Below are 9,841 nucleotides of genomic sequence, written 5' to 3'. Positions count from 1 at the left end.
TCATATGTCTGCATCAATCATAAAGGAACTTAGTGAACAATAACAAAGATAAAAATTTAGCTAGAAATAAAACGGATCAAATGGATCAACATTTCCAACACATTTGCATTGCAAAACTATCCAACATGAATGTTATAAGCTGATTATATATGACACAACAATTTCATGTAAGAATGATTGTAGCCGACTCGATAAACCTTGAATTATGTCTAAAATAAGTTTTTGCGTGACCCGAACCCAAGACCCAACTTGATAAACATATTGCACATTCAATTTCAATGAGTCTTTACCTTCTTCTGCTAATGCAATTGGAACCATTGCAGGTGCAAACAACGAACCAAATACAGCGAGCATCAAAAGATCTCTTCTTTAAACTTTTAGAGATCCATCTTCAACAGCTAAGCTGGAATCCAAGAACACATCAACAATAATCAAACCCTTTTTAAAAATGTTAAAAAAAAGAGCAAACTTCATTGCGGCATTTGATTGAACATAAAAGCAGATAACCTCAACTTCGAAAAAAACGGATCAGATCTTAGGACAAATAAATATTAAGAGGTTCTCCAATAACTAAATATTTCGGTTTCGATTCAGTTTGATTGGGGCGTAAAACCGAGCCGCCAAATGCACAACTAATTTCACAAACATGCTAGTTACATGTTTTCAATTGCTATCATGGTAATATCACAGAAGATATTAAAGTACCTTCTAACTCACATTTATTTTAGTCCATCACCCAAACCAGTTGCATAATCTTAAACCAATTAGTAATTCCAACCAAAATTAATAATTCCACAAACAGAGACATTTCCACAAACACCTTGGCTACACTACTCTCACAACAAAAATAATAATTCCAACCAAAATAACCATCTAAAATTGAAATTGTGGAAGGCTATACCACAAAAAACAAACAAACACACAAATCATCATAAGGAAAAAAATGTTGTTTAAAGAGAGAGTCTGCATGCAAACTATGATCAATTAGGTTTAGATTGTCTTACCAGGTTGTAAGCGTCATCGATTTACTTGAATCTTCGAAGCACCGTTTGGTGCGATTAAGTAGAAGAAAGCGAGTGCAAACCCCAGCAATAGTTGATCGCCGTTATAGAAGTGAGAAATCCGGTGAGTTACTTTTTGGAATGTAGATGATTCTTAACATTTAGGGTTTTTTTATTTGAAATAGAAACCAATTCATAATTTTGGCAAGATTAAATTGATTGGAAAGAGAAAGAGCGTGTGAAGGTAGCGTAGTGAGGAAGGAGAATTGGAGAAAATAAACGACTTGAAGGAGTGGTATTGGAGTGGCGCTCAAATGAAAAAAAGAGCAGACCATCAGATGCCACGTGGAAAGTAATGGTTTAAGCAAATGCTATGTGGCATAACTTGGTTTAAGCAAAAATCTCTTGACTTCAAACTGGTCAAAATCCGGTACCTAGGACCTTTGACTGATTTATAAAAACGGTATATTAAAAGTAGAGTTTTGTTGATCGAGTAATACTAAAAAAAACAGTTTTAGTAAATCATTACTATATTTTGAAGCATCTCAGGCAATTTTATGTAGGTATGCTGAATGGTCTTCAAACTGTTCCTTACTTGGATGATAGACCAGGCACTTCGGCATCTTATCTGTCCAATCAAGATTCAGCTGTGTCAAACTTCTTAACATTTTGCTTTGATATGGCATCTCGCCCGTATACAACACCACCAGATTGTGTTAGTGCATTCGTATTGCCGAACAATCCCACACCACAAGATAAAGAACCTCTTAAAGCATTTCCACTGCTCCTAGTCATCAGGTTCATCACCTTTACACTTTCATTTAACTTGCCTGTTTTAAGTCGTTGAAGTCATTTTATGCTTCAAAAGTTAGAGCTTTGCCTTTCTAGTGAAGCAAATCACTCCTCCCCCTCGAATAAATACTTTAAACAATTTAATATTATCAAGTATAAAACACCAGCAACATTAAAATCGTACAGATATAGAAAATCTAGGTACAAAATTTAAAAGTTATAAACCACATGAGTACATAACATAAAAAGTCAAAGTGATGACCAATATACTTTTTACATTCTTCTTAATTCTCCAAAAAAATAGACAGAAGTTGAAAAAAGTTAAAGTGCAAAACATAGTTATTCATATAAAAGTTAGACAACGATAACGATTACAGTGCACTGTGCACATGTTTACTTCTAAGTATTTAAGTGCACTGTGCACATGTTGAATTGGTCACACATACTTTTTAGTCTATGTTTGTAAGTATTTAAGTGTTGAATCATATGAGAAGACACCTGTGAATAAGGGGTTGTTTGTTTACCTCTTAATGAGACTCTTAATGGTTCAGATCTCTTACTGGTTCAACACTTAATGGTTTAGACTGTTTGTTTCACGAGCAGATGTCGTTGATGCATGGGATGTCTGTTGACAACGTCTACGTAAAGTCTTAGGTCAAGATAGGTCAACAGAGGGTCTAGATAGTCAAAATCATGTTTTAATGTAGTAGGTTCGCTTTTATGTACATAGTTATAGTAGGTCCGCTCATAGGGTCTTGATAGGTTCGCTTATTGGTCATCAGGGTAGGTTCGCTTGTGTATATGTAGTAGGTCCGCTCATATGGCAGTCCATATGAGCGAACCACTCAGCCCTATAAATACCTGATGCTTGTGTTCATTCGAGCGGACGTATGTGTGTGCTTGTGGAACGGAACTCTGTCAAATTTACTTCAGAAAGCAATAAAAAGCATAGGAATTGAAAGGACAACCTGTGTAACTTCTCATATACTGATTCCGCCTTTATACGTGAAGATGAACTGTCTCAACTGACTTTTCAGGGTCGGAACACGGTCCAACAGATGTCTGGATGATTCAGACATTTACCTCAGAATGGTTAAGATTTATACATAGTCTGAATGGTTAAGACCTCTAATCTGAATTGGTCAGACATAACGCACCCACAAAACATGTTTACTAACACAAATATTCTTTGTTTATAAATTTAGTCCAAGCCCAAACCTTGTTTACTAAATGTGGTCCAAGTCCAAAACCTGTTTATTAAATCTGGTCCAAGCCCAAGCCCATATGTTGAAAACTAAATATTTGTTCAGTAGCATTGGGTTTTGTAAAAATCATCGACGATTGAATATCTTCACAACCCTTACACCAGTTCTATCGATTCAGAGGGAAGAATCGTTGATTCCAGAAAACGAACGGAGATCAATCGATGCCGGATAATCATCGCCGAATCCACTACAGTATTCTCTTCACCTTCAATTTCATCTTTTACTATTTTAGTATGTTTGGTTGCTTTGATCGAAAAATTTCTTATCATTTGGCTTTCTTTTGACGTTGTATGAGTCAATGTTGTTGATTATTTACATGTAGATTCTGTCAATTTTGTCTATTTATGATACTTAATCGGAAGATTATAACTGTTTTTGATAGTGACGTTGTTTGGGTATAGATATTAAGCATGTTTTGTTGTTAGAATTTATATTATAGTGTTTCACAAATTTAGATTGTAGTATATGTATGTAATATTTGATAAATTAGGGCTATGTTAAAAATCACTGTTTATCACTTTTTGTATAAAGATTTTGTAAGTTTCAGTTGGTGTTCTTGATATTGTATAAAGATTTTGTAAATTTCAGTTGGTATAAAGATTTTGTAAGTTTCAGTTGGTGTTCTTGTAAGTTTCAGTTGGTGTTCTTGATATTAAAAATCACTGTTCAATGTTTAGTATAGTTTCAGTTGGTATTCATGATATTGAAAAAGATTAGATAAATAATTTAAGTCTTCCACAGATTGAGTTATAATATTTTGGGTGTTTCACATGTTATGTATGTTCATATCAGTTTTGGTCTTTCACAATCTTATTGATCATATTAAATCTTAGTCGAATTGTCTTTACGAATTATTATAAATTCTGGTTTGAAATTATTCGTCGCCGTTTGCACTATGTTAGTTTAGATGATACAGTTGTGTTAGTATTATATAATAACTATAATGATAAAAGTTTTGAGAATCAGTTCTTTGTTCTGCATATGTATAGAATAGAACACAATTTTGATAATCAGTTCTTTGTTCTGCATATGTATAGAATAGAACACAATTTTGATAATCAGTTCTTTGTTTTGCTTTGGTTTCAGTTTTTGATAACCAAATCTTTATCAGTGAATAAACTTATTAATTGGTTAACATTCAAGAAAAAGTGTCAATAAATGGGTTGATTTGGGTATTTTTTTGTTAGGTAAATGGGTCACTCTGGTCAAAATGGGTTGCTGAAACTACTTTTTTTAATGTTTGCTTGTTTTGTTTTTGTTCTATGCTATCGTAGTAGTATCAAAACAGAAGGTTTGTTTGTGAAGTTTTTGTGAAAATATTGTTTGTTCTTCGAAGGTTTCTATTACCTACTTTGTTTAATGTTTGCTTGTTTTGTTTTTGTTCTATGCCATCGTAATAGTATCGAAACAGAAGGTTTGTTTGTGAAGTTTTTTGTGAAAATATTGTTTGTTCTTGGAAAGTTTCTATTACCTACTGTGCATAACATGTTTGCTTGTTTTGTTTTTGTTCTATGCTATCGTAGTAGTATCAAAACAGAAGGTTTGTTTGTGATGTTTTTGTGAAAATATGTTTGATTCTTGTGGGTTTTTGTCTCGGGTTTCAAAACAGAGGTTTTGTTTGATTCTTGTGGGTTTTGTTGAAATCTGAGTTTCTTACTATGGATGTTTTTATTGTACAGAATGGCTGTGGATGTAAAGATACACAAAACACAAACTACGAAGGCGAGAACATTTGACAACCTCCTAGAAGATGGTGCGGTGCACATAAGGAACTGATTGATCAAAACGATCAATTGCATATGAATGAATATAACCACAGTGTAGCTCTTCGATTTTCCTTGAAATTCCAGAGCTCGGTAATTACATATCTACCACTGGGGTTATATTCATTCATATGAATGAATATAACCCCAGTGGCAGATATGTAATTAGCTACACTGGGGTTATATTCATTCATATCTGCTACATTCCGAAGTGCACCCGCCAGTAAAGATCCACAATTGCTTGTGGTGGTATGACGTTTTGTCTTTGTATTGTATGTTACGGTCTTTTGTTATCGAGTCTGTAAGTTCCGTCAAGTCTACGAAGTTGGTATGAAGTTTTGTGTCTGTATTGTATGTATTAAAAGTTTACATTTAATATACAATTTAGGCTTTAATAATTTGTTATATATAATATACATTTAATTGAGTTTTTTTTCCAAAGTGGTGTAATTTGAAAACTTATTTACCAAAATGGGTAGTTTCAAAAGTATTTACTAAAATAGGTAGTTACTAATTTTATAGTTTCTCACTCCTGTTTAAAAAAATTAAATACGCAGGTACGTTTATTTTTTTCGCAACATTCTGATATAAGTTTACCATCAGTATTCTTTTTCAATCGTTCGTTTATATGGTTTTTGATGGACGTAAAACACGTATCGATATTGGTTAATGTAACACCTCGAATTTTGTGTCCAATAATGAGTTGACACGTGTCATGAGTTTACACGTGGCATTAAATATTAAATAAAGGACTAAAGTTGACAAACCTTGAAAGTATGTAAATTCGAGGGTTAAAAATGTCAACGAGGGGTAAATATACTGTATAGTAACCCTAAATGATGCTCGTACCTTCAAACGGATAAATCATGGATCGTACGGAGCGAAACGCGGAAGAAAGTGAGAGCAAACTACAGGGGTTAAATGTGTCAACATGTTTAATTTATACCTCTGAGTGACCATTTGACGAACCCGAGAAGTTGTAACAGTAAAATACGCTCACTAGAATATATGGTATAAATTTCGCGAAGTTCCGTTTTAAAACGAGAAAATTATGATCGATTCGTATGCGAGGGGTTAAAAGCGTCAACAATAAAAGTTAAGGCTTTTCGGATAGTAGTTAAACTAACCGGGGACTTAACAATGCGGGTAAAAGTCACGAGGCCCTTAATTGTAAATAATCGAGGGCCAAATCGCAAAGTTACCCCTTCGAAACCGAAAGGTCAGGTTAATGATTACAAAAGATTTGAAAATCTTGGAAATCAACCCTCAGGCGGGCCGCGTTACAGAAACAATCAAGCTGATGCGGGCCGCGCGCCATATAAAGATCCGTTTACTGACATGAGGATTCAGGCGGCCCGCGTCCAAGTGACCTGATCCACAATGCGGGCCGCGTGAAGGTCCCAGATGCAGAAAAATTGGACAGGTTCACTGTTTGAGCTTGTAAACGATCATTGATGCATTAATTGAAGCATGGGCGCCCTCTACATGTCCCCTAGCACTCAGAGACACCTACTGATCATCCATAAGCAATTATAGGGTGAGTTGTAATGATCTTATGCAAAAATTTTCACTATAAAAGGCAATGCATTGCACACATTTGAAACACACCTCAAACTTGCTTTCTTGATCATCTCTGGAGCTCTAAAGCATTCCTCTAACATCTCTAGTCGTGCACCAAGCTTCTGTAAGTGTGCCTACCCTTTTGTGGCTTAGTTTTTGCATAGTTTAGCTTAAAAGTCAATCCGTCGTAATTAACGATTGACTTTGCGATAAATCACAAATGGTCCAGTGGTTTGTCGAATCAAAGGTAGTTATATGTTGGTAATCATGTGGGCTTTAAACCCCTAAAAGGGCACCCTCTGATTCCCATTCTAACTAGTCCGAATGTCGAGTCAAACGTGCTTAGAAAAAGTCAACAAAAATGCTATTTTGCGATTTCATGCATAACCAGTAATGTAGATGGTGTGTAACCTGTTTAAACACTCATAAAACATGATAATAAGTATATTAACTAGTCTAAGCTTGTTTGATCCGACCATTTACTGTTTTGATCCGGTTCGGAGCCGAAAGTAGCAAAACTTTGACTTTTGCTTTGACTTCAGTTCTGACCCGTTAAAGTATGATTTAGATATGCCTTAGGACTCTCTTAGGACCAGGTTACATGATGGTATAACCCTCTGTGACCGGTTCGTTGTTTGTTCGAGTCTTTTACACATTTCCGTTAAATGCTTAAAAGTTGACCGTAACGCCCTTTTTAATTTAAAACGAGAATTCGGACATGTGAAAGGGCCATAACCTTAGTTACTGATTTCTAAGCATGTCCCAAAAATTTCACGTCAATTCAAGGTCCAGAATAGGAGTTATGCTAAATAGCGCAAATTACGAAAACTTTAGTAATTAAATAGCGCAATTAGCATAACGCCTATCTAAACCCAGATTTCGACACCAAACCTTTTACACACTAATGTAAAATAATATTTTGGGATTTTTAAAGATTTTTAATTATTTTTAACCTGCTCATAACCTGCGGTTATGGCAACGCTTCGGTAAATACCGAATATACTCTTTTCGGCCATAACTTGAGTTCTACAAGGTCTTTTGACCCGATTCCAGTTGCTACTGATTTTAAATAATAAATAAAGTATTTTGGACTTTATAAACTGTTCGGGAAACTCAGATTTCCTGTAGAACTCAGAAACCTCTTTTATAATCTTTAAAAAGACCGAAATACCCCTACGGGGCATAAAATGGATTTAAACTCGTTACGGGCATTATGGAAGATATCCTACTGATACCACAACCTCTTTAAAGCATATTGACTTAGGAAACCAGTGTAGGACTCTTACGGTTACCCGTTGCGCCTTTTGCGCGCACGGTTCGGCTTATGTAACTAGTTTACATAAACTAGCCGAAACGGGTCAAACCATATTGTTTTGACCCCAAAATCCAGAGTGTGGTTATTATACCCATATAAAACAAGTCTTCAAACTTGTTGGGTCCAAATCACATTCCATTCCCGGTTTTCGCCTTTCACGCGATTAAACCGTAATTATCCTTTGAAACTGACCGGTCTAAGCTACGGCTAAATTAAAGACCCGTTAGGATTCTAATAGGTTATTTTAAACCTTCGTTCCAGAATAGGAGACCGGTAAAAGCTATTTGCAATTTATTCGATTAAGGATTTATACTTGCAAAGGTAAATACTTTTAACTTATTTTCCGTTATACGGGCTTGGGTTACGGTATATAGCATACCGCTTGATCGGGCATCAAATTCTCCACCGTTGAGTGGGTAATTGAATAAATTTGATCGGCTCATTTAAACAGTCTTGTTACTTAAAGCCTTTAGGGGGTTAATGACCATGTCCCGGATATCCTTGGCAGCATTTTACGAAATGGCCACGACCTTGACATCCGGGTGTAGGCGTACACCCGGCATTATGTCCATAATTATAAAGGTATAGCCGTTGGTTTAGCCGCCACGGTTTTATGCTATGTGGTGTGTCTATTAATCTTTAACCCGGACAAGATCCGGGCTACTGAACGCATAAGGAACATGTAATCCGTTAACAAGATTATAAATTTAAATAATTCTCCCAAGTTATAAAAGAGTTTGTGCCTTGTGCATTCAAATCAATTTTAATAAACATTTTTACAAAAGTGTCAGTTGAATGTATTTACCAGTGTAAACTGACGTATTTTCCCAAAAAGATTAAATGCATGTACTAAGCGTAATTGGCTGGATATTTCTCCTTAGCATCAATAAAGAGTCTCGCAAGCTTAAGATGCCTACGTCTGTTGAACAATTATTTTTATCTTATTATTGATCCCCTGTCGATTTTATTTCAACAATGGTGATACTTTGATATTACAATCAATGTTGAAATATATTTATCTTTATGCTTCCGCTGTGCATTCATATAATTGTGTGGTTTGACTATATTGTTGCCAACTACGTCACGGTAATCCCCCACCGGGCCCACCGGTGAGACACGTGGAAATCGGGGTGTGACAGTCAATATACAACTTTAAGCGAAATATATGTGTGTGTAAACAACAAAAGAACAATTTGTTTAAATATTCGGTTCTGTAGTAGTTCATACAAAAACATCAAATAAAATCTGTATGTTAATTACCTTAGCAAAACTAAACTGAAAATAGTATAATTCAATTAATCATAAAACTTTTTTGTTTAGACAACTGTTTATATACGATATTTTTTTTTATATTTTTACTTTTAAGCTTTATTATTTTAAAAACAAAAAATAATTAATTATACTAAAAATAATAGAAACAGCTAACAGAAAATTTAATAGAAACAAAAAATTTAAGTATACTAAAAAACTTATTACTTATTTTCAAAGAAAAGTAACAGGTAACAGAAGGTATTTTGAGCCAAAAAAATGTGATTAAAACAGTGAAGAAGAAAAAAAAGTATTTATTTATGTATTATGGATTTTTTTCAAATAAATTCATTTTTTAAGTAAAGAATATAAAACATAAAACTAACAACATTCATGCTAAAAAATGATTAATTGAATAATTAGTTGATGAATTGATATTATTATCCAATGAGATTAGGAGTTAGAAACTATAAATTAGAAACTACCTATTTTGGTAAATATTTTTGAAACTACCCATTTTGGTAAATAAATTTTCAAACTACACCATTTTGGAAAAAAAAAACTCCATTTAATTATTAGATTGCATTTATTTAAAAAGAGTTAATTATTAGATTGCATTTATTTAAAAAGAGTTAATTATTAGATTGCATTTTTCTCTAAAAAGAATTAATTTTAATTATTAAATCAATGATTTCTTAACAAAAAAGCAAGAAAAGAATTTAGGGGCTCAGATTGATATTTCACTCTTACCATAGGGACGCAAAGTGTTATTATGTATGCCAAAAGACGGTCTTACACATGGCACTAACAGTCAAACAGACAGCACACTGACGGAGGGACTCAAAGTGTTATGAATTCATAAGCTCAGGGGCTCAAAAAATGAAAAAATGAATTTAG

The sequence above is a fragment of the Helianthus annuus genome, chromosome 9, assembly GCF_002127325.2.
Source record: "Helianthus annuus cultivar XRQ/B chromosome 9, HanXRQr2.0-SUNRISE, whole genome shotgun sequence".
In the NCBI taxonomy this organism is placed as follows: Eukaryota; Viridiplantae; Streptophyta; class Magnoliopsida; order Asterales; family Asteraceae; genus Helianthus; species Helianthus annuus.
The sequence above is the reverse complement of the archived record's forward strand: the minus strand, read 5'-3'. Positions refer to the sequence as shown.